The sequence below is a fragment of the Haemaphysalis longicornis genome, unplaced genomic scaffold (genome assembly GCF_048455015.1).
Source record: "Haemaphysalis longicornis isolate Haplotype H1 unplaced genomic scaffold, Haemaphysalis longicornis Haplotype H1 scaffold_10, whole genome shotgun sequence".
Classification (NCBI taxonomy): Eukaryota; Metazoa; Arthropoda; class Arachnida; order Ixodida; family Ixodidae; genus Haemaphysalis; species Haemaphysalis longicornis.
The window spans coordinates 28,556,929-28,581,020 of NW_027526204.1; the positions used below are offsets into that span (position 1 = coordinate 28,556,929).

General features: G+C 47.5%; 1 long non-coding RNA gene and 2 other non-coding genes across 3 annotated transcripts in view; all 3 read right to left on the reverse strand.

Annotated features, from left to right (window-relative positions):
* Window positions 1-23,837, reverse strand: part of LOC144157669 (uncharacterized) — a 58,715-nt gene extending 34,878 nt beyond the window's left edge. The window contains exons 1-2 of the long non-coding RNA XR_013319814.1: window positions 23,703-23,837; window positions 9,420-9,597 (exon numbers count right to left, since the gene is read on the reverse strand). This is a non-coding gene — a long non-coding RNA (uncharacterized LOC144157669). The remainder of the gene's footprint in view (window positions 1-9,419; window positions 9,598-23,702) is intronic.
* On the reverse strand, window positions 3,274-3,346 carry Trnai-aau (transfer RNA isoleucine (anticodon AAU)). The gene has a single exon. It is a non-coding gene; the product is annotated as a tRNA-Ile (tRNA).
* Window positions 3,728-3,800, reverse strand: Trnai-aau (transfer RNA isoleucine (anticodon AAU)). Its single transcript has one exon. It is a non-coding gene; the product is annotated as a tRNA-Ile (tRNA).
* Window positions 23,838-24,092: the final 255 nt, after the last annotated feature.

Below are 24,092 nucleotides of genomic sequence, written 5' to 3' on the forward strand. Positions count from 1 at the left end.
TTTGTGGCGCTCTCCCGCTTCAACGATGCCAACTACGTCGTCGCCAAAGTCACGTCTAATGGTCGCCGCTCGAGCAGGACGGAGGTCGTGCATGTAGCTCGCCTGAAACGCTGTCACTCTCCCACCCCTTAACTCGCTCGGCGAGCTTCGTCTGCCCCGGAGAAAATGTTACGATGGAAAGGGAATAAACGAAACTTAGAGAGAAGACAACGAAAACGAACTGACCGGCCGTGAGTGGTAAAGAGGAAGAAGACGTTGGGTGTTGCGTACTACTCGCTCTCTGCTCACCGCTCCCCGCCTACGAATTCCCTGCACCCCGGCCGCCCCATCTTTAAGAGAGCACATCTCATTCCTTACGACCATGTCAATATTTAAATACATATATAGATACATATATATATATATAGACAGAAATAAGGGTTGGCAGTCAAGAAAATCTCGGAAAGCAAAGGGGAGGATGTGGTAGGTAATTGAAACAGATAAAGAATTTGGAAAGAAAGAAAGAAAGTGGAGAAAAAATGCCCGCTAGGTGGGATCTGAACCCACGACCTCCAGAATACCGGTCTGGTGCGATAACCACTACGCTACCGGCGGGGCTATATTTCCCGCCACTTTCTGGGTATTTATGTTAGGTATTTTTGTTTCCTGCGATAGGGGGTGCTAGCCAGCGTCACTCTGACTACTCGGGGTGAAGGGGACCTTCTTTTTAACCCCCGGGCCGTGACTCAAGTGTCTACGACATGTCGCGAGTGGTCGACCAGCGCTGAACCCTCTTAAGCTCCCTATGGCACCAAGACTGCCAGAGCAGAGGCCCTCGCTATGCATGTAGCGAATCAGAATAGGAAATGAGGGGCTCGTTGAAAGTAAGACAGAAATAAGGGTTGGCGGTCAAGAAAACCTTGGAAAGCAAAGGGGAGGATGTGGTAGGTAATTGAAACAGATAAAGAATTTGGAAAGAAAGAAAGTGGAGCAAAAATGCCCGCTAGGTGGAATCTGAACCCACGACCCCCAGAATACCGGCCTGGTGCGATAACCACTACGCTACCGGCGGGGCTATATTTCCCGCCACTTTCTCGGTATTTATGTTAAGTATTTTTGTTTCCTGCGCTTGGGGGTGGTAGCCAGCGCCCCTCTGACTACTTGGGGTGAAGCTTTTTAACCCCCGGGTCGTGACTGGAGTGTCTACGACATGTCGCGAGTGGTCGACCAGCGTTGAACCCTCTTAAGCTCCCTATGGCACCAAGACTGCCAGAACAGAGGCCATCGCTATGCATGTAGCTAATCAGAAGAGGAAATAAGGGGCTCGTTGAAGTAAGACACAAATAAGGGTTGGCAGTCAAGAAAACCTCGGAAAGCAAAGGGGAGGATGTGACAGGTAATTGAAACAGATAAAGAATTTGGAAAGAAAGAAAGAAAGTGGAGAAAAATGCCCGCTAGGTGGGACATGAACCCAAGACCTCCAGAATTCCGGTCTGGTGCGATAACCACAACGCTACCGGCGGGGCTATATTTCCCGCCACTTTTCGGGTATTTATGTTAAGTATTTTGTTTCCTGCGCTTTGGGGTGGTACCCAGCGCCACTCTGACTACTCGGGGAGAAGGGGACCTTCTTTTTAACCCCCGGGCCGTGACTGGAGTGTCTACGACATGTCGCGAGTGGTCGACCAGCGTTGAACCCTCTTAAGCTCCCTATGGCACCAAGACTGCCATAACAGAGGCCCTGGCTATGCATGTAGCTAATCAGAATAGGAAATGAGGGGCTCGTTGAAAGTAAGGCAGAAATAAGGGTTGGCAGTCAAGAAAACCTCGGAAAGTAAAGGGGAGGATGTGGTACGTAATTGAAACAGACAAAGAATTTTGAGAGAAAGAAAGAAAGTGGAGAAAAAACGCCCGCTAGGTGGGATCTGAACCCACGGCCTCCAGAATACCGGTCTGGTGCGAAAACCACTATACTACCGGCGGGGCTATATTTCCCCTCCACTTTCTGGGTATTTATGTTAAGTATTTTTGTTTCCTGCGCTTTGGGGTGGTACCCAGCGCCACTCTGACTACTCGGGGAGAAGGGGACCTTCTTTTTACCCCCGGGCCGTGACTGGAGTGTCTACGACATGTCGCGAGGGGTCGACCAGCGTTGAACCCTCTTAAGCTCCCTATGGCACCAAGACTGCCAGAACAGAGGCCCTGGCTATGCATGTAGCGAATCAGAATAGGAAATGAGGGGCTCGTTGAAAGTAAGGCAGAAATAAGGGTTGGCAGTCAAGAAAACCTCGGAAAGCAAAGGGGAAGATGTGGAAGGTAATTGAAACAGATAAAGAATTTGGAAAAAAAGAAAGGAAGTGGAGAAAAAATGCCCGCTAGGTGGGATCTGAACCCACGACCCCCAGAATACCGGTCCGGTGCGATAACTACTACGCTACCGGCAGAGCTATATTTCCCATCCACTTTCTGGGTATTTATGTTAGGAATTTTAGTTTCCTGCGCTTGGGGGTGTTAGCCAGCGCCACTATGACTACTCGGGGTGAAGGGGACCTTCTTGTTAACCCCCGGGCCGTGACCGGAGTGTCTACGACATGTCGCGAGTGGTCGACCAGCGCTAAGCCCTCTTAAGCTCCCTATGGCCCTAAGACTGCCACAACAGAGGCCCTCGCTATGCATGTAGCGAAACAGAATAGGAAAAGAGGGGCTCGTTGAAAGTAAGACAGAAAAAAGGGTTGGCAGTCAAGAAAACCTCGGCAAGCAAAGGGGAGGATGTGGTAGGTAATTGAAACAAATAAATAATGTGGAAAAAAAGAAAGACAGTGGAGAAAAAATGCGCGCCAGGAGGGATCCCAACCCACGACCTCCAGTATACCGATCCGGTGCGATAACTACTACGCTACCGGCAGAGCTATATTTCCCCTCCACTTTCTGGGTATTTATGTTAAGTATTTTTTTTCCTGCGCTTGGGGGTGGTAGCCAGCGGCACTCTGACGACTCGGGGTGAAGGGGACCTTCTTTTTAACCCCCGGGCCGTGACTCGAGTGTCTACGACATGTCGAGAGTGGTCGACCAGCCTTGAACCCTCTTACGCTCCCTATGGCCCCAAGACTGCCAGAACAGAGGCCCTCGATATGCATGTAACGAATCAGAATAGGAAAAGAGCGGCTCGTTGAAAGTACGACAGAAATAAGGGTTGGCACTCAAGAAAACCTCGGAAAGCAAAGGGGAGGATGTGCTCCGTAATTGAAACAGACAAAGAATTTGGAAAGAAAGAAAGAAAGTGGAGAAAAAACGCCCGCTAGGTGGGATCTGAACCCACGACCTCCAGAATATTGGTCTGGTGCGATAACCACTATGCTACCGGCGGGGCTATATTTCCCCTCCACTTTCTGGGTATTTATGTTAAGTATTTTTGTTTCCTGCGCTTTGGGGTGGTACCCAGCGCCACTCTGACTACTCGGGGTGAAGCTTTTTAACCCCCGGGCCGTGACTGGAGTGTCTACGACATGTCGAGAGTGGTCGACCAGCCTTGAACCCTCTTACGCTCCCTATGGCCCCAAGAGATCCAGAACAGAGGCCCTCGCTATGTATGTAGCGAATCAGAATAGGAAATGAGGGGCTCGTTGAAAGTAAGACAGAAGTAAGGGTTGGCAGTCAAGAAAACCTCGGAAAGCAAAGGGGAGGATGTGGTACGTAATTGAAACAGACAAAGAATTTGGAAAGAAAGAAAGAAAGTGGAGAAAAAACCCCCGCTAGGTGGGATCTGAACCCACGACCTCCAGAATATTGGTCTGGTGCGATAACCACTATGCTACCGGCGGGGCTATATTTCCCCTCCACTTTCTGGGTATTTATGTTAAGTATTTTTGTTTCCTGCGCTTTGGGGTGGTACCCAGCGCCACTCTGACTACTGGGGGAGAAGGGGACCTTCTTTTTAACCCCCGGGCCGTGACTGGAGTGTCTACGACATGTCGCGAGTGGTCGACCAGCGTTGAACCCTCTCAAGCTCCCTATGGCACCAAGACTGCCAGAACAGAGGCCCTGGCTATGCATGTAGCTAATCAGAATAGGAAATTAGGGGCTCGTTGAAAGTAAGGCAGAAATAAGGGTTGGCAGTCAAGAAAACCTCGGAAAGCAAAGGGGAGGATGTGGAAGGTAATTGAAACAGATAAAGAATTTGGAAAGAAAGAAAAAAAGTGGAGAAAAATGCCCGCTAGGTGGGATCTGAACCCACGACCTCCAGAATACCGGTCTGGTGCGATAACCACAACGCTACCGGCGGGGCTATATTTCCCGCCACTTTTCGGGTATTTATGTTAGGTATTTTTGTTTCCTGCGCTTGGGGGTGGTAGCCAGGGCCACTCTGACTACTCGGGGTGAAGGGGACCTTCTTTTTAAACCCCGGGCCGTGACTCAATTGTCTACGACATGTCGCGAGTGGTCTACCAGCGTTAAACCCTCTTAAGCTCCCTATGGCACCAAGACTGCCAGAACAGAGGCCCTCGCTATGCATGTAGCGAATAAGAATAGGAAATGAGGGGCTCGTTGAAAGTAAGACAGAAATAAGGATTAGCGGTCAAGAAAACCTCGGAAAGCCAAGGGGAGGAGGTGGTAGGTAATTGAAACAGATAAAGAATTTGGAAAAAAAGAAAGAAAGCGGAGAAAAAATCCCCGCTAGGTGGGATCTCAACCCACGACCCCCAGAATACCGGTCTGGTGCGATAACCACTACGCTACCGGCGGGGCTATATTTCCTGCCACTTTCTGGGTATTTATGTTTGGTATTGGTGTTTCCTGCGCTTGGGGGTGGTAGCCAGTGCCACTCTGACTACTCGGGGTGAAGGGGACCTTCTTTTTAACCCCCGGGCCGTGACAGGAGCGTCTACGACATGTCGCGAGTGGTCGACATGCGTTCAACCCTCTTAAGCTTGTGGGGTTTTTAGAGGGGTTAAAGTAGTTTGGTTTAGTTTTCCCTGCAATAGCCAAACCGGCGACGAGAGACACCAATCCGTCTTCGTCCTCTCGTTTCGCCCAGCTAGCAAGCTATCTGCCCCCACCCCGCGGCTGCGCGCTGTACCGCGCCAGCCGCGGCGGGCCGTGGCTCGACGAAACAAAGGAAGCGACAAGTGTTTTCGCTCATTGACATTTATTACAGGATAATAAACATTCAAAGAGCATGCAGGCTAGCTGGTTGACGGCGAGGATCTAGTTCCTCGCCCGGGCAAAGTAAGGGAATCGAGAGGTTTTACTCACCGCGACAACAGTCATCTCCGGGGGCGCCTCAGCGCGCTCGCGTTTGCCTCGCTGGGACGCCGATGGCAGCCCTTGTCGCCCTCCTTTTTGCCCGACCTTCCAAGGAAGGAGATCACCAGGCGCGTCCTGACGCCTCGCTTCCCGATCTCCGACTGCCCGCGCGCAGCTTGCCTCCCGCGCGTGCTCGCCAGCTTAAAGACACTCCTACGGCGAGGAGGTAGATCCTCCTCGCCGACGTCTTGCCGAGCAAATTCCCGCGAGGAGCAAGCGGTGTGGCGAAGCCGAACCAAAGGGAACGCGCTTAGGTCGCGTTCCCACAAGCTCCCTATGGCCCCAAGACTGCCAGAACAGAGGCCCTCGCTATGCATGTAGCGAATCAGAATAGGAAATGAGGGGCTCGTTGAAAGTAAGACAGAAATAAGGGTTGGCGGTCAAGAAAACCTTGGAAAGCAAAGGGGAGGATGTGGTAGGTAATTGAAACAGATAAAGAATTTGGAAAGAAAGAAAGAAAGTGGAGCAAAAATGCCCGCTAGGTGGAATCTGAACCCACGACCCCCAGAATACCGGCCTGGTGCGATAACCACTACGCTACCGGCGGGGCTATATTTCCCGCCACTTTCTCGGTATTTATGTTAAGTATTTTTGTTTCCTACGCTTGGGGGTGGTAGCCAGCGCCACTCTGACTACTTGGGGTGAAGGGGACCTTCTTTTTAACCCCCGGGCCGTGACTCAAGTGTCTACGACATGTCGCGAGTGGTCGACCATCGTTGAATCCTGTTAAGCTCCCTATGGCACCAAGACTGCCAGAACAGAGGCCCTCGCTATGCGTGTAGCGAATCAGAATAGGAAATGAGGGGCTCATTGAAAGTAAGACAGAAATAAGGGTTGGCAGTCAAGAAAACTTCGGAAAGCAAAGGGGAGGATATGGTAGGTAATTGAAACAGATAAAGAATTTGGAAATAAAGAAAGAAAGTGGAATTGGGAAGTGGACTTGCAAAGAAAGAAAGAAAGAATGTTTTCTTGACTGCCAACCCTTATTTCTGTCTTACTTTCAACGGGCCCCTCATTTCTTATTCTCATTCGCTACATGCATAGCGAGGGCCTTTGTTCTGGCAGTCTTGGTGCCATAGGGAGCTTACGAGGGTTAAACCCTGGTCGACCACTCTCGACATGTCGTAGACACTCGAGTCACGGCCCGGGGGTTAAAAAGAATGTCCCCTTCACCTCGAGTAGTCAGAGTGGCGCTGGCTACCACCCCGAAGCGCAGGAATCAAAAATACCTAACATAAATACCCATAAAGTGGAGGGGAAATATAGCCCCGCCGGAAGCGTAGTGGTTATCGCACCAGACCGGTATTCTGGAGGTCGTAGGTTTGGATCCCAACTGGTGGGAATTTTTTCTCCAGTTTCTTTCTTTCTTCCCATATTCTTTATCTGTTTCAATTACCTACCACATTCTCCCATTTTCTTTTCTTGGTTTTCTTGACTGCCAACGCTTATTTCTGTCTTACTTTCAACGAGCCCCTCATTTCCTATTCTGATTCGCTACACATACATACATACATATGTATATGTATATATTTGCGCGTGTGTATGTATGTGGGGGGTCTAACTGTTTCTATGAGCAAATGAAATCCTTTTTGGAATTTTCCATTTGAGTGACTTTACCGAAAATGTATGCACTCTAGTGACCACAGTCGTTTTTGAAATGTTGATTGTTTCATGCGTATTTATGATTGGACCCTCCATCCGCGCCCTTGTAGCTGTTTCATATCGTCAATTTCAACGTCTAACCAAGCAAGCCTCTCGTCGTCACTTTAAACGAAACACAGTGCCTTGTTTTCCACCGCGCTCTGGTTTTCCACAACCGTACGGAAGGTCGTGCTACACGAAAACGTTTTTTTTAAATATGATTGTTGAGACATAATATTTGGATTTTGGAGCCATAATAACTTGCACGGTGAGACAGCTTTAGCCCCTAGGCAACAAACTACGTTGGACAAGTTTAAAACACGTCTGGTATTAAACGGCACTGAAGGATAGCTTCAAATAATTTAGCGGAAAAAATGCCAGTAGTCATAGTTTCATTTCAAAGCCATGGCCGATCGATGGAAGCAAGCACGTTGTTACCATCGAACGGCCGTGTCAGAGCATACAACTAAATAAATTTTAAAACCCAAATACGCATTGCACCAGGCTGTACAGCCATTTTCACGAGAACTGCCTTCCCGTTGAACTGGTGCTGAAGCGCCAGCGTCATCGCAGGCATCCTAAACCAAGATTACCATTTACTGAAGGCATTCCACGATATCACGTTTTTAGAGATTGTAGAGTCATCTTTCTGGTCGCCGGTAATAGCATTACTTTCAATATACGCGACATAGGGCGTTGGTTGAAGCAGGTTTCATGCGGGATGATCCTGGCCACTCCGAAAGCGCTCCCAATTGTGACCCCGTAAGCCGTCACCAATGTGGAGCGCTCGGCCCCAAAGTAGCTGCGCGCAACTGGAAAATCCGCGGTCACGCGCTCGCCCATTGCCGACGTGCGTTCCGCAGGCCGGTCTTTTTTTCTATCGAGCGGCCGTGGCAGTTGTATGCTCGGCAGGCACGGTCGACAGCCGTGCCCGTAGCTTAGGCAATCGCACCAAATCGTGTCTCCAACAGAAGATCAAAAAATATAAATTTTCGGTGATCATGCGCCGAACCTACAAGCGGGCTGCGAGGCGCGCCGAAGTGTAAGTCTCCAGAACAATTTAGACAACTTAAGATCCCAAACGTGTGCCACAATCTTGATCCAGGCGTTCTTGTTTTCTGCTTCCTTCAGGAAAACGGCTTCCGCGGCCGCGAATCGAACCCGAGTCCGTCCTCAGGAATAGCAGGGCAACGACTTACCAACTGAGCCCCCACGGCATGTTTTCCACCTAATCTTATGGCGGCACCAACATTGCGTTGCCTAACTTAAACAGGGGGCGAATGAATATTTATGGTAAATATGGTAACTGTAAATTAGCAAGTTAAGACGGCGGTCCAGGAAGGTACATAAAAAATGCGAAAACAAAAGGTGGCACCTCAAGGTGCTCCAGGTACGACAAAAAGAAATCCCTTTTGCCGAAGTGGGACAGGGTTGAATTAGAGAACAGGGCCTCAACTCATGTAAGAAATAATTGCGCATATCAGGAAAAGGAATGATGATAATAAGAGCGCAGGTGCAAGAATTGTACACTGATTTCTAGGAATTAGGTGCATAGGTTCGTATTTGCATCGCCCAGCTGATATTTATCTTGATTCGCGAAGAAAACAGAAGCCGTGGTGATATTTTGCTTGTAGCACGCTTAAGAGGCGCAGAAAACGATCAGAATTCAGGACTTTCCAAAACTGGCACCTGATCAACCCCTGTACCGTTTTATTTGGGATGCCGCGCGGATCTTGCGAAAAAAACATCTACATCCGTCTGAGTGGGATTAGTGTGTACAGTAGAGAACGAGGTGCTCCATGGAACCATGAAACGAGCTACTCCTTGAACGGCCAGTTCGCAGTTAGCCGATATTGGGATCCCCATCATTACCCATTTATTCTGTTTAGTGGCCGGCCCGCAAACCTGCTGCTGATTTGGAGGCGTCATAGCGAAGTTGCCCGCAAGCAACACCGTCTATTACATTTGGTTTACTGCTTACTGCCGGTACTTTCCAATCTTCCCGAGCAGACGCCAAACCCCTTGAAGTTTGGGGAGAACATTTGGGAGAACCTTTTCGGTCCTGCATGAGTCTTAGAACGAACCTATTGCCTTCTGTATCCTTCCCCTTTAAGAAAACGTGTTGTTTGACTGCATTCAAAGTAACAATAGAGAGACGCCTAAAGAGCCCGTAATTTTTTAAGCCATGTTTTGTCTTATGTTAAATCGTCTTAAATACCCGCCGTGGTTGCTCAGTGGTTAAGGCGTTGCGCTGCTGAGCAGAAGGTCGCGGGTTCGTTTCCCGGCCGCGGCTGCCGCTTTTCTGATGGAGGCGAAAAGCAAAATCGCCCGTGTGTACGAGATTTCGGCGCACGTTAGAGATTCCAAGATGGTCAAAATTATTCCGGAGCCCTCCACTAAAGCGCGCCTCATCGCCTGCGTTGCGTCGGCGCGTCAAACCCTACAATCAATCAATCAAATCATCTTAAATTGCTTACGAGAATGCAGAATCTTACCTTTCGTACAAGGACAATGGCTTGTGTACACGTAGTCTTCAGAAGATTTCTTTTCGGAGCAGCGTTGTCCTATTTCCGCTAGCTTAGCACACCCTCTACCGTTTGTAGAGTCCAGGCAGCAATGGCTGGCATAAACGCAATCGGAACATACACTGCTTTCACCCCAGAATACATCACTCTGAAACAAAACAATTAAAACATACATCTAATCAAGCCGCGCCGAATAACTGGATATGCTGGGAACTTTACCAGGCGACTAAACACATTCACACAATGCTTTCCGTGTCCTACGGAAATCCAGCAACATGACAGCGTATTTTTCGTTTCAAATAAAAACTTCTGAAGTTTGTGTAATGATGTATCATGGTGTTGGATTCTTGCTTGATCAGTTTATTTTTATTCTCCGAAGTAGCACTCTGCGTCCATGTAGCGTAACTTGTAAACATCATAAACCAACGGCATTAAAAACCTGTTTTAGCTTTAAATTATCGGAGTGAAGGAAGGGAAGCACGCTAGCCCGTGGTAAAGTACTGAATGCTGCTAGCAAATAAAATCTGCCAAATTGTAACCACTGTCGGCTTCATGGATGCCGCTGCTTTCGCGTTCGCCCACAAAAAATTTAGGTTGCCTTGCCCTGTCCCCTAGTCCCGCTTGTAAGTAGTACTTATGCAGCCGGGTTTCACTAGAAGATTCATTCGCTCACTCTTTGGACCATTCGTTTCCGTCCCCAGTTGTTTAAACAGTTACAACAGGACCCGACATGCCTGCATGCTGCACAGCTGGCATGCAGCTGATTGGCCAGCAAGTGGACATGTGGTTAAGTGCGTACTCCTCTTTGCGGCTTTTGAGCGGCGTATGCATTTGTAAGGATCCTCTAAAAAATAAAAAAGCAGTCACAGCGATCTGCAAAAAAACAGGATGGAGCACTTGAGGGACAAAAACTTCCCAGTGGCGACAGTGCACAGTAGGGCAACTCATAGGGTTTAGAGGGCTATTAAATGACACTCACAACAGGCCGTAACACAAGGCGCCTCATTACACAACATAGTGCGTTCTTAGGAAACTATCTAACAGTAAGTAAAGGTCGCCAATGATGATGAGATGTCACTCGCCTATCTAAGGATTTCCACATGCGGAATTGTAATTCTGTAGTTCATTTGTCGGTAACGTAGGTAACAGGAATGACATAGTGTGTACTGGGACCATTAGTATCAGGGGTGCCCACAAAACGCGTGTTCTGGGGCCCTCAATATGATGAAAAATTAAATATCAGAAGAATCGGCAGAGCTAGAAAAGGTATTATATAAATGATTACGGCAACACGTTTTTTTTTTCAATTGTAGAAGCGCAGAGCATGAAATTTAGACAAACTTTCTGCTGTCCTCTATCGCCCTTCGTCTATATTCTGTGCTTAACTCGTCTACATTGTTACATATAAAACAAGCCGTACCAGGATTCCTACGAATATGCTTTCGAAAGCCATCAAGCGCTTCTCCATTAGCTTAGCAGGGCACCGAATTATATCAGCGCGAAAGCATGGTTCTTTCACCGTGCCCAAATTGCCCCTGCTCTCATGGCGTAATCGAGTTTTTTACGCGAAACCATAAGCCTCATCTTTACCAAAACATTTGCGTAAAATAAGCCCTAATGTAAAATTTTAACCGAGCTTCAAAATACAAATATAAATTACTTGCGGCATGCAACTTCCACCCTTCGCTAGCTAGGCCGAGCAGATCGTTTCCCGAGCAGATTGTTGAGTTTGTTGCAAATGTCATCGACAGATGACAGTTTTCTTACGCCCTGCTAATCAAAAGCATCTGTTCTCTTTCTCGCTCACCTGCGATTCTTTCTCTCCCGTGTCGTTCCTCCCCATATAAACTAGCGTTTTCCTCATGAATTTACTTTACTATGTGCCATTGCACCACGCTGGGAGCCTCAATGCCAGGGCCGCTTTATGGCGGAGACGCGCGTGAATTCAGGTACCCTCCTCCACGCGACTTTACTCCACCTGCGTTGCACCTGCCATTATGGGAACCTTTAGTTACTGTTGCCTTTGGCCTTCTTTTGACCGAATTCTATTTTTGTGGGCGTATGTTATTAAACCTCACGTTCGTTTATTTGCAATAAAATAACACAAAAACTTTTACTTGTGTATGGATGTATTCCCTCATATGGTTCGTGTCGGCTCAACAACGTTGACAAGTATCAGCATTGCCACCAAAGTTAGATGTTCCGAAATGGCTGTGCCTAGATCAACATACCCTTCAACATGTGCATTACGTATAGCCAGGTGGCAGAGTTAAGGGATAGACATGCAGAGATCCGGAAATATCCCCGCTTAAGTAGTCCAAAAAGGACTGTCGTCTTTTAAAAAGTTTACAGCACCTATCTTATGCAGCAATTTCACGCACTCCAGCTCACCGTGTCCCACGGACCAGCATGACGAGTATGCTAGGTTACAAGAGAAGGACAGTAACGTGACTTTGTACAAGTACTGTTTATTTTGTTACACTGAGTAAACTGGCTTAAACAAACACAATTTTCATCGTTCATCCGTTTGATCAGGCGATATTTATTTTATAAAGTCAGTAAGAAAAGAACCTGCCATGCTACATTAGCGGTGCCGGCAACAACTAACAGGAGTGGGGCGTATTCGTTTTGATAAGTGGTAGGACGATGTTCACGATTGGAATTCAAACTGGTTTCGGTTTTCGTTCTGTACACAAAGATGGATGGCATCTGACGATGTTGGTTGGGCATTCTTGATATATCAGGAATCGGCATCGTCTGCAATGTTGTCGGCTGTAAACTCCGATGGATGAGACTGCCAGTACCACTTAGAATCGTGACGTTCACCCCCCTGATAGATAGGCAGCGGCCGAACGCCCACCGTGTAGCTCAACTGGGAGACAATTTGCCCCCACCTTTGGAGCTCATGCCAGCGTCGCAAGAGGACTGGAAGCACCAGAAGGAGAGTCGGATGTTTCGGCACTGTGCCCGCAAGCAGTCCGTGCTTATGTTAACACAACACCCACAAGAACTCGCCAGCGCGTCAGTTTAAGTCTGCAGGCATTATACCTACTCGCAGGTGGAGCACTGAAAATTGCAGAGTAAAATTGTGAATTCCATAACAAAAAAAATCGCATTCGGTACGACAAAGTCAAATAAAAAAGCAAGTCTCGTTGGGGATCAGAACTTGCAACTACAACAACAATACACCAAGTGCTTCAGAGCACTCGTTCATTGATTTCTTTCTTTAATGTGTCGGAGATTTCGCTGAAACATCACAGTACAAGAACACTACATGGTGAAGCAAACAAGGAGAACGATGAAAAAACGAGGAAAAAACTGGGAGGTTATCGAGGCGTAGAGCCGAGTTTGCTACTCGGCACTTGGCAAGGGCCGAGTGGTATCCTCCTCCATAAGGAGAAGGCTACTGATTAAGGAGGTGCTTAATGCTCCAATTCACAAGAAGAGGAGTAACATACCTATAATGAATGGCGCCAGACAAGGAGGCACAATCTCTTCAATGTTATTCACAGCTTGTTTACAAGAGGTATTCAGAACATTGGATTTGGAACAGGCGGGCGTGAGGGTTCACGGAGAATACCTTATTAACATTATGACGTTGCTTTGCCAAGTAACTCGGGGGACGAATTGCAAAGCATGAATACTGCACTGCACAAGCAGAGTAGAATCGCGGGCATGAAAATTATTATGCAGAAAACTGAAGTAATTCTCAATAGTCTCGGGAGAGCATAGGTGCTTGATATAGTGGCGAGGCTGCGGCAACGGTAAGCAAATATATCTGTTTAGGCCATGGGGTGACACCGGATCCCAGCCATGAGGCAGAAATAATTAGGAGGATAAAAATAGAGTGGAGTGCATTCGGACGGTATTCCCAGATAATAATGGTAGCCTACCATTGTCCCTGTAAGGGAAAGTGTATATGTAAGAGCTGCATCTTACCGGTACTCAATTACGCGGCAGAAACTCGGAGGTTCACTAAATAGATTCAACTTAAATTGAGGGTGACGCAGCAAGCAAAGGACCGGAAGATGATAGGTCTAACGTTAAGGGGCAAAAAGAGAGTAGAGCGGGGTGGGTCAGAGAACAAACGCGTGTTGTGCATATATTAATAGAACTTAAGAAGAAATCAGTGTGGGCAGGGCATTTAATGCGAAGGCAAGATACTGTTGTTCACTAAGGGTAACAGAGTAGATCCTTAGAGGAGCCAAGCGTGGGAAGGAGCGGCAAAACGTTATATGTGTACATGACATCAAGAATCTTGCGGGGTTAAATTGGTCGCAGTTAGCACAGGACTTGAATAATTGGAGATTTATGGCAAAGGCTTTTGCCCTGCAGTGGGCGCAGACAGATGATGGTTGGATTTTTTGGCGCAAGGCCAGCTGGGGCAAAGAGCGCCAAAAAGAACAAGTGGACGCATACAGGCTGATGATGATGATGATTACTGGGGAAGGCAGTGTGTATTAGATGAGAGAAGGCAGGCAAGAAGGAAGAAATAAATTATGGGACGCGTACGCAATTTAGTCCCTTTATGCGCACTATTGGCCTCTAGGACATACCGTGGCGCCACCTACGAGTGACGTCACTTGTACGACGCCGAATCGTGTTGTCGTCTGCTACAACCCATTTTCCGTGTGTACGCGGAAGCGTGTTTTTTTTTTGTTGTTGTTGTGGTGGCCACCGCCTGGCGCGCTCCTTGTTGATTTGATGCAAATTACCAAGAACGTTGTCTGTAAACCAAATAATTCGGGCAAGCAATCAGCGATTCACTTGTTCCCGGCGACACCGCCGCGTTTAGGTAGCTGCTACCATCGCGACCCACAGCTCCTACATACCAGCCAGCTAACGCAAAGGACGATGCAACTGATGCCGAGAGAAGTACGCTGTAAATTCATTATGAAATACTTGTGACGGGACTTCTGTGTGCAAGCAAACACCTTGTAACCGCGACGGAAACGCGTCGCTCAGTCATGATCTCACCGCGCGAACTGCTCTTATTAATAAGCCCGATAAATGAATGACGCGAGAACGGTCATCAGATTGCTTCCCCGCACATGCTTAAAAGTATTGTTATGGTCTGCAGTTTGGCTTATTCAGTGGTTATTTCCCCTACGATGTTTTTATAGTCATGCCCGGATTTGATTAACTATCACTGCCGTAGCGTGTACTCCGCACGGCTGATGTTTACTTTTCGGGACTTGTCCGCAATGTGTGAACGGTACGAACCCGAATTTTTAACGCCTTCGAGCGGGTTCGGACAAGGCTATATTTAGTTTTCATTAGGTGCTCGGCGTGGTAATGTATAATTGCAGCGTGTTTTGTATGTATACAGTAAGCCGGCATTCGTCAAGCATCAATTTCGAAACTCACGAGTGCTCACAGAAGGCGAGGCTGCGTACGAAGCGAAACACGTCGTTAATGATTTCGGGTAATGGGGATATCTAGAATAGGAGAACCGAGTGTTGGAGGCCTCAAAGAAATTACAGGAACCCAAAGTCAACATGCGCGTGCGCAACGGGAAGGCTTTCGCCAACAGCTCGCAGCCGGCTTCGGTTGCACGTGATCGGATGTCGGGAACTTTGTGTTTGGCGTTGCAGCAGATATTTCATCGCCGTTAGAGTTGCGACTGACAGTCCCTCACAGAACGTTTCACCTCGCTGTTAACTCTGTAAGCGCGGTGATTTTCGTTGAAGTGATCGACGATCAAGATACCTGCACGGCCTCGGCCGATTCTTGCGTGCAAGCATTGCCATACCTCGGCCGCTCGCCGCACCGTGCGTGAACAGGCCGGCGCTGCCGGGACCGACCTCCGCGGCCGGTCGGCGTAAATCGCGGGAGATATTTAAACATCGCTTTGAAAACCACAGCTGATGACACTACCTATCAGAATTTTTCATCACACTAACATCCACTTCACCAATCTGGAACATCCTTTCAACGACTTGTGTGATTTTAAAAAGCGGCGACTAGTTCTTGCTGCCGCGACCTGCGTCGGTTCGACCCGCACCGTCGGCGAGTGCGGGCCGGCACGGCGGGCGCGTGTGCTTCTGCGAGCAGTTAACGCTTTACGACTTCCTGCTTTATACATTTCTTGCAAGCAAGGGAAATCTAGAAACTTCACTCGGTGATCATCGTAGTTCACATTGTTGATCGGGGAAACAAGCCGCTGCTTACGCTTCGGTCGCATGCGTGATACAACCACCACGCTCATGGTGTTTGCGGATAATCTACCACAGTTGATACGGTTTACAGTCACCATTAGGTCGCTTGACGCAATTAACTTCAAACGAAGGAAATTAACACGAAAATTTTTTTAGAACGCGTTTCCTAAGAGAAGTGTCACGCGCTGCAAGCCAACTACGCAGCAAGATAGGAACGGTGATCCTACAAGTGACGTCAAAACGATCGCAGCGCCGGCCTCTCCAGTGGTGGGCCTCGCCGCCAATAGTCTTTGATATAAGCTTGTGGTGTTCAGTAAAATAGGACGGCGTTTGTTGACCTTCTGTGAATTCGCTAGTAGCGATCGATATGCTAGATAGTCTGTAGGGTCGACATTTGATCGTCCAATCGGCTGCGTTTGGCGGCCAGCACGCGTCTTCCTGATGAAAATTAAAAACGATAAATCAAATGCTCCATTTTCTCTACAACCCCGCAGGCGCGACAGTGGGCGCGACTGGCTATCCTGTCGAGGAAGCAAAACACTTTCGCCATGGCCACTCCCAAGAAAAGTCCAGGAAGAAACGTAGACTGTGATCGAGACAGCTCACACGGAAGACGGAGCTGGAGTAGAGGGTCCTTGTTTTGGAGACGCGGATCCACAAAGTCTGGTGTATTCCACGGACTAGTGGTTGTCTCACTCGTGAACTGACGAAGCACCCTACCGAAATCGGTTCTTGAGAGCGGTATCCAGGTGGCGCTCTAACTGTAATGGCGTGTCCGGTCAGCTGAATCAGCCAAAACATTCCGAGTTTACAGTGATTTGGTAGCCATTCAAAACAAAATATCATCACCCGTCATGGCAGCCTAGTGAAAGAATAGTGGAATTGCTGTCAGCAGTTGGTCGAAAGGACGGCGCAGGGCTGCTCGCACACTTTGCAGTACCCCTTTGGAATCGGACAAAATAGAGAATATTCTAATCTTACGACAAGCACAGATACCGCAAAATTCAATCAAACACACACAAGCGTTCAAAACAGGAAACCAGTCAGGTAGGTACTTGAAAAAAATCATACACACTATCTACCAAAGCCACAGTTCCTCGGAAATCGGAAAATATGACTTTGTTGACATAGCTGGTTCCGCTTGCCTACATCATGCCACATGTGCGTCAATGCTACAGACTGCTGTACACGCCAATTAAAACAAGCATATCTTAGTTTGGTTCTCCACATAGCCAAATGGGAATGCATTGTGTGGTACGGAAGAAGAGGCTTTTATCAAAAGTTTATTTTTTTCTGGTTTAAGCAATCCCAGCACTCAAATAACTATTTCTTAAGTTACGTTTGTGCAGTAAGGGTCTCCCGATTTCCAACGGATATCTTACGTCTGCCGACTACATTCTTCATGTTTACCGAGCGCAAAACGTGCTTTCCGAATCATGGTTTAACGCCTTTCAAAAAACGTTTTGGTTGGCTTTGATTTCTTATTACCTATCTACTCTTTCTTGACTCTTTTCGCGCCTTTATTTGGCCTTAGTGTTTCTACTAACGTACCGTTCAACGAACCCTCGTTTGTGGGCATATGTGAAGCCACTTTCACTTCGTAGACTATACTAACCTTGATACACTCTAGAAAATAATAATGTAAAGGCACGTTCTTCGAGACCAAAATCACGTCACGGCTTAGTTTGAACTGAGCGAAAAAATTCCGACAACCCGCCGCCAGCCGGCCGACTGATTGTCGGAGGGTAGGCGAGCTGCGCAGAAGCGCAGTCAAGTCATGCCGACCAATCTATAGTGAGTCTAGGAAGAGAATAGACGGAAAAATGATTGGAAGGGAGATTAACATTAATTACGAAATTTTCGCTAACTGGACATTCAGAGGAAGGAAGACAAATAATGCGCAACTTATAGCTATTTACTGAAGGAAATAAAGATGCCCTCAATAGGCTTCTTACATAACGTAAAGCCATAAAAGTAGATAGTAAAGGTCATACAACACTAAGTGTCACGGCTTCTGTCGATTGTAATAGTTTTTTTGAGGCGTGGCATACAACCACAATCACGGCAATGAATGAGCGAGTGTGACCTAGTGACGTTCTTGATAGAAAAAGTGTCTGCTCGGAGGCGTTTATTAATACATTGTCCACCGTCACCTTGTCACATCTGAGTGGAACCAGGTAAACAATGCCAGCTTTGCATTCCACATATTTCATGGCGTGTTTCTTCCCGCATGGACTAGGCTTATTGTTTTCGCTTATACGGCTGGACAAACGACTTAGCTTGCGTGGAGCGGAAGACACCATGGGAACCCAATATTTCGTAGCGACCCGCTTGAGGTTGTGAGCTACTTTGTGGGAATATGGTAGCAGCTCAGGCCTCGTGTTCTTTTCGGCTGTGACCTGAGGTTTAACCCGCTTACGCTTCAGTTTTTGAAGCAACGCCTCCGATACAGCCGACAGTAATGAACGAGGGTACCCGGAATCCAATAGTCGGGAGACAAGGGCGTCAAAACTGGTTTGCACACGATGAGTACAGGACTTTTCAATGGAGGACTCCAAGCACATCAAAGCAATCGCACGTTTTAGTTATTGAGTGAGCTGATTCATAGGGCAGGAGGCCGTTGGTCGCATGTTGATGAAACATCCAACACACATGTTTCTCTGCTCCGCAGAAGTCAATGTCTAAAAACCTGAGGTTATGCCTTTTTTGTATTTTGTGCGTAAAGTTCAAGCTGCCGCCCAAATTAACGAGGGTCTCTAATACTTCTGCAACGCTTTCTTGGTAACTCAAAACCTTCCCCCAGATAGTGAGTTTGTGCAGCCGTTCCAGCGGAAAAAAGAAGCCTAATCCATTCGGGAAGAAACATGCCAAGAAGTATGTGGGATGCAAAGTTGGCATTGTTTACCACTCACATGTACAAGGTATACATTGCGCAAAGTGCATGATGCATTATGAAGGCCTTAGAGAACACGATTTATCAATCAAGAACGGCACTGGGTCACACTTGCCCATTCATTCCCGTGATTGCGGTTGTACGCCGCGCCTCCAGAAACTATTATCATGGAGAGAAGCCGTGACTGTGTGGTGCGTGAGCTTTCAGAAGCGTACTTGATACAACAAAAATCGCAAGGTGTGCAAAAGTAAACCGTGATTATCACTTTTTAGGAACGGATTTCGTTCTTTAAACAGCATGCGGTAGGCGGCATCTTAGTATTGTGGTCTTGCATTGCTTTTACTATCTGCTCTTATGGTGTTATGATTTGTTAGAGGCTGATTGATTGATTTTAGGGGTTTTACGCGCCGACGCAACGCAGGCGATGAGGCGCGCCGTAGTGTGGGGCTCCGGATTATATTTGACCACCTGGTGATCTTTAACATGCGCCGAAATGTCGTACACGCGGGCGTTTTTGCTTTTCGCCTCCATCAGAAAAGCGGCTGCCGCGGTCGGGAATCGAGGCCGGGACCTCGTGCTCAGCAGCGCAACGCTTTAGCCACTGAGCCACCGCGGCGGGTTGATCTGTTAGAAGCGTATTTGAGTCATGATCTTTGCCTGCAAATATATACTTTTGAGTTGGGCATTATTTGTCTTCTTTCCTCTGTATGTTAAGTTAGCGGATATTGTGTAATTCGGAATGCACCAAATAGCCCAACAAGACATTCAACTGGAGAATAAAATGACGGTTCACAAGGCGCGCACCAGGGAGAGCACTTGCCGCGTCATAGCCGGTCCGAGACTCCCGTGTCCTTTAAAAAAGACATCCCCCTCGCGAGGGGCACGATCAAATGCACAGCATTTCCGAGGGTGTGCGCCGGCAAGTCGTATCTCTCGATCGCGGGACCCGTGTCGCCATTTTTTGGAGGCGCGGGACAACTTGTGGCGCTTTCGAAACAAACGAGAAATGAGTGAAGGATATAAGGCGCGTTCGGTGCATCGAAATCTGTGTCGGTTTCGTGGCTCGGTCGGTAGTGCGCCGGGCACCTTGCGTTCCGCCCGCGGCGTCATGGGTTCGAAACCGGGCGCCGGAAACTTATCCTCGCTGCGGACTACGACAAGGCGCGCCTGCGGACTACGACAAGACGCGCATGCGGACTACGACAAGACGCGCATGCGGACTACGACAAGGCACGCCAACGCCGCGTGACATTGTGAGTTACTAAAATGCTATGCATTTAAAAGTCCAGCAGGGCACAGAGAGCTTTTTCGCCATTTATAGGGTAACACTTCGGGAGAAAGAGGTTTGAAGAGGTACTAGAGGGCAGGCCCAGTTTCGCATTAGACACTGTGCGCGGATCGAGCCTCCAAATGTTGTGCCACTCACACACCGTATACGCGAGTGTCTCTTTTACAGAACAGTGTGGGCACGCGGGTCAGCTAGTGACGCCAAGCCTGTGATTTCTTTCCGCAAAGCGGTGACAGCCAATTCACAGACGAAGAAGGTGAGTACGGTAAGTCACTGGCATGGCTTGGAGGTACCTTCGGATAAGGTACCGCGTGATGTCAAGGGCCTCATTGTGTCACTTTTGCCGTCTTTGGGCAGGTGGTCAGCCTCTTCAATTTTCATGACGCCTACCCGAGCAGGTAGTGACTGCAGATCGAAGCTAAGGCCTTCGGCGCCAAGGCTGTGCAGTTTGGTGGTGACACTTCGTGCATTGAGACAGCTGAGGTGGGGCTGGTCGAGCATCAGGACAGCAGCCTTAGAATCTGAGTGGATGGCTACTTTCCCGTTGATTATATTCTGCTCGCACTCGTAATTTTGTCCGAAGCGAAGTAAAGGCCCGCGATTTTGGCCATTGTGGAGCTCCTGGCCATTGGCAGGTAGCATTTCCTGGATGAAGCGAAGGCAGGCACGATGGATGCTGCAGCCGCAGCCCCCTTGTCTGGAAGCACGGAACTATCGGTAAATATTAGCACGTGCCCCTCAAGGTTCTCCTAGCGGGCCATTGCTTTATGCAATATTTCACACAGTTGAGTTATCCTCTTTGAGGTCGCGTGTGGTGATGGGGCTCTTATGGTGATCTCATTCGTCACGTGGGTTGGAGGAGGTATGATGTGATGTGTCGGGCGCTGGCCGACCAGCGTTTTGAAGGTACGGAAAATCATACCCATGCAAGAGAGATGTCGTTATCGTAGCCCAGCAATGAGGGCGCCTCCGTCTGGAGCCCAATTGAGGGCTCGCTGCAGGGCTGCGTCGGTGTTCCCAAAACATATAGCTGTTTACATTTGCATTACGCACTCATTTACGCAATCCTGGCATGTTGGTACTCCATAAAAAAAATATAATTGCGCAAAAAAGGACAAAGTAAAGAACGGCCTTGCACGGCGCAGTGTGTGTCCGTTCGTTACTTCGTACGTGCTTACCCTTTTTTACAAAATTATACGTTTGCTATGAACCGTAACAATAATTTCATAACGTTTGGAGCATCGTCACACATTTGTACTGTAATCATGCAGACCCAACATCCGTTATTTGGGCAATTACAGTTTGTAGTAACACTATCCGTCATCAAAAGGAAACGTCAAAGTTCATGAAATATCCCCAACTCTGTAGCTAACGTTGTAGAACCAAGGGTTATAATACTCACTTAGATATGTTCTCACTACTTCATTTGTGCATGTTCTATTATAAGTACTAACCGCTTCCCTGTACAAGACCTTGCGGTCCCTTGTGGCCTACTAAATGACATAAAATGGAATTGCAGAACCTTCTATTTTACATACCTGGAAATAAACACCGTTGTGACTAAGAATTGCTGATAAGTAACAATTGCTTTCATTATAAAAATTAGTAAAAAGTTGTTATCTTACATTTACGACGCTTCTTTAGGGAAAAATGTGAAAGAAAAGCCGAGTTTCTAGCGCGAAAGAACTGCATTCCCTAAAAAAAGAAAAAAGACCTAAAATTACGTTACCGTAATTCTACCCAGACTCCTGCGAAATGCGAGCCCAACATTCCTCCCCCGCACCTTCACGCAACCATGGTTTTAGCTTACTGAAGGCGGACCTAGTAACTGCGTTATGACGTCGACTTAAAAATCCGTGTTAGAGACATGCGTACAGGAGTGTAGAATACATCTGCACTTGGTAATTAAAGAATTATTGAAGCATGATCACGCTAAAAACCGATACATTGGCATTAGAAGAGTGAACAAGACGAAAATATGGAAACAGTCCCCCTTATAGGTACTGGTCATAAGCCTCAAGTAAACAAAGTAAATACCTAGAAGGAACCCTGAAACTTACGGAGAGAGGCATTATGGCGATAGTATCAAGCGAAAAAAGGAGCATGGCTTGAGGAATACACCATTCTTTTGTGGAATACCGAGAAAAACGTCGAAGAAACATGCTTGCGCTAGCAGATTGCATGGAGTGTTAACAAGGGCGGTAGACAAGTCTTTTAGACGCAGTAACAGAGAAAACACGACCAATAAAAACGTATCGCTCTGTTGCCGGTGACAATGCCACCAATAAGACGGCGTATTAATGACCGACCTGCAGCAGATATACCGGAACACATAGCTTGAAATAAAGTATGTTGCTTTCGAAATAATACACTTTCCTAATACAATAGCGAAATTCTGCATAGAGTTTTTTTACACGTAAGCAGGCTCAAGTTTTCCCAGGGATTTTTTTCATTTCTTCGTGTTCTGTTTCCTCTCTACAGTTACTCGCACAGAACAGGCACTATTAAAAATTTGTAGTTTTACATCTGCCTACTCTACTGTGATTTATTGAAGAGAAACACACATTTTGTCCCGGTTGCGTCATGATTCACGGCCTTTAGTTTAATCCTAGTAATGACGTTTTAATTTTACCCCTTACGCCCCCGAATACACCTAGTTGGTGTGTCATCCAAGATGCTGTTAAGCGACTACGATGAACCCCTAAGAAACTGCAGGCGCGATGATTTCGGGTACGCAAAAAATACTCGCACTTCTCCTTATCTCGATTGATTGATTGTAGGGTTTAACGCGCCGACGCAACGCAGGCGATGAGGCGCGCCGTAGTGGAGGGCTCCGGATTAATTTTGACCACCTAGGGATCTTTAACGTGCGCCGAAATCTCGTACACACGAGCGTTTTTGCTTTTCGCCTCCATCAGAAAAGCGGCCGCCGCCGCCGGGAATCGAACCCGCGACCTCGTGCTCAGCAGCGCAACACGTTAGCCACTGAGCCACCGCGGCGGGTCTTCTCCTTATCTCGATCCGTGGCACGTTACTTACCTTTCCTATGCAAGATGTATACTCATCCGCCGTTCCCTGAATCAAAAGTGGTATGGTTTCTTGAAAAGTGCTGTACGGGCGTGCTTTCGTCGCATAATGGGCAATTATCTCACTGTGCCTCCCGTCATGAAATAGCTGTAATGGAGTCCCATAATGGGCGATTATCTCACAGCGACTCCAACGGGAGCCTTGGCACAGGCATTCAGTAAACATGTAACGCTCATGTTGCATAGTAGAAATAAATTATTCGGTTGCGATCTCCTTTCTTGGAATCTTTGTTTATGACTACTTTTTTATTCCTTCGGAAAATCGTCCATTTTATTGAAGCCGGTTCTATTGCAAGTTAACTATTGCACCAAGGAAGCACTTATCGGGATTGAAAGTGCTTTCGTCATCCCAAAACCTTTACTTCCTTTGGGATGCATTGCTTATAAAATGTTTGAATTGTGGCTGTTAAAGCTACGTTTAGGAGAATTACGCGGCTTAAGACATTATTAGGCACTTGCGTTGAATTAGGCACGCATAATGGAAAGCTTGGAAGTACCACCGCGGAATTCGGAGCCAAGCTAACAGGTAATCTATGCGTTAACCACGACTCTTGATTGAATCCACTTTCGTTTTGATGGCGCTACCAAAGCGTAGAGGGCGCCCAGGAAAACATCCGAGCAATCAAATCCCAGCCAGCATCACCTCACTGGCGTCCTATAGAGGGAGGCGGGTATTCAATTACTGTACATGCGACACCCCGTTGTGAGCTCTTATTACTTGGTTTATTTGCTTCCAACATACGCCAATTTCGGCGCATGGTCGCACATAAATTGGGCACACCAACAAAAGCACAAATAACAATTTTGGGATACGCATCAAACACTTACATTTTCTTCAGCTACAGACAAATGCAGACGCAAACAAAGCCAGATGAGGCTCAGTGAAGTCGACAACTTTCCAGCGCTGGACGACATCATCCGTTTCACCACTGTCTGTATTGCTGACACGTGTTTGTTACCTGACACAGCTGGGTCACTGCTACGCATATATACCTATCATTCTCTGCCACAGAAACAGCAGCATTTGAGCCTTGTAGGAAAACAATAGGCGTTTTTCTTGACTTTCTTACATGCTATTCTTCGGAAACAAGACCACGCTGACACTCCCGTGTTCCTGAAGGAGCCAAAGATGTTGACAATGACTCTGGCAGGCACTTCAAGACGGCTGTTTATTTGGAAACAAGTACTACGTAGTTCTACACGATGCATCAAACTTTT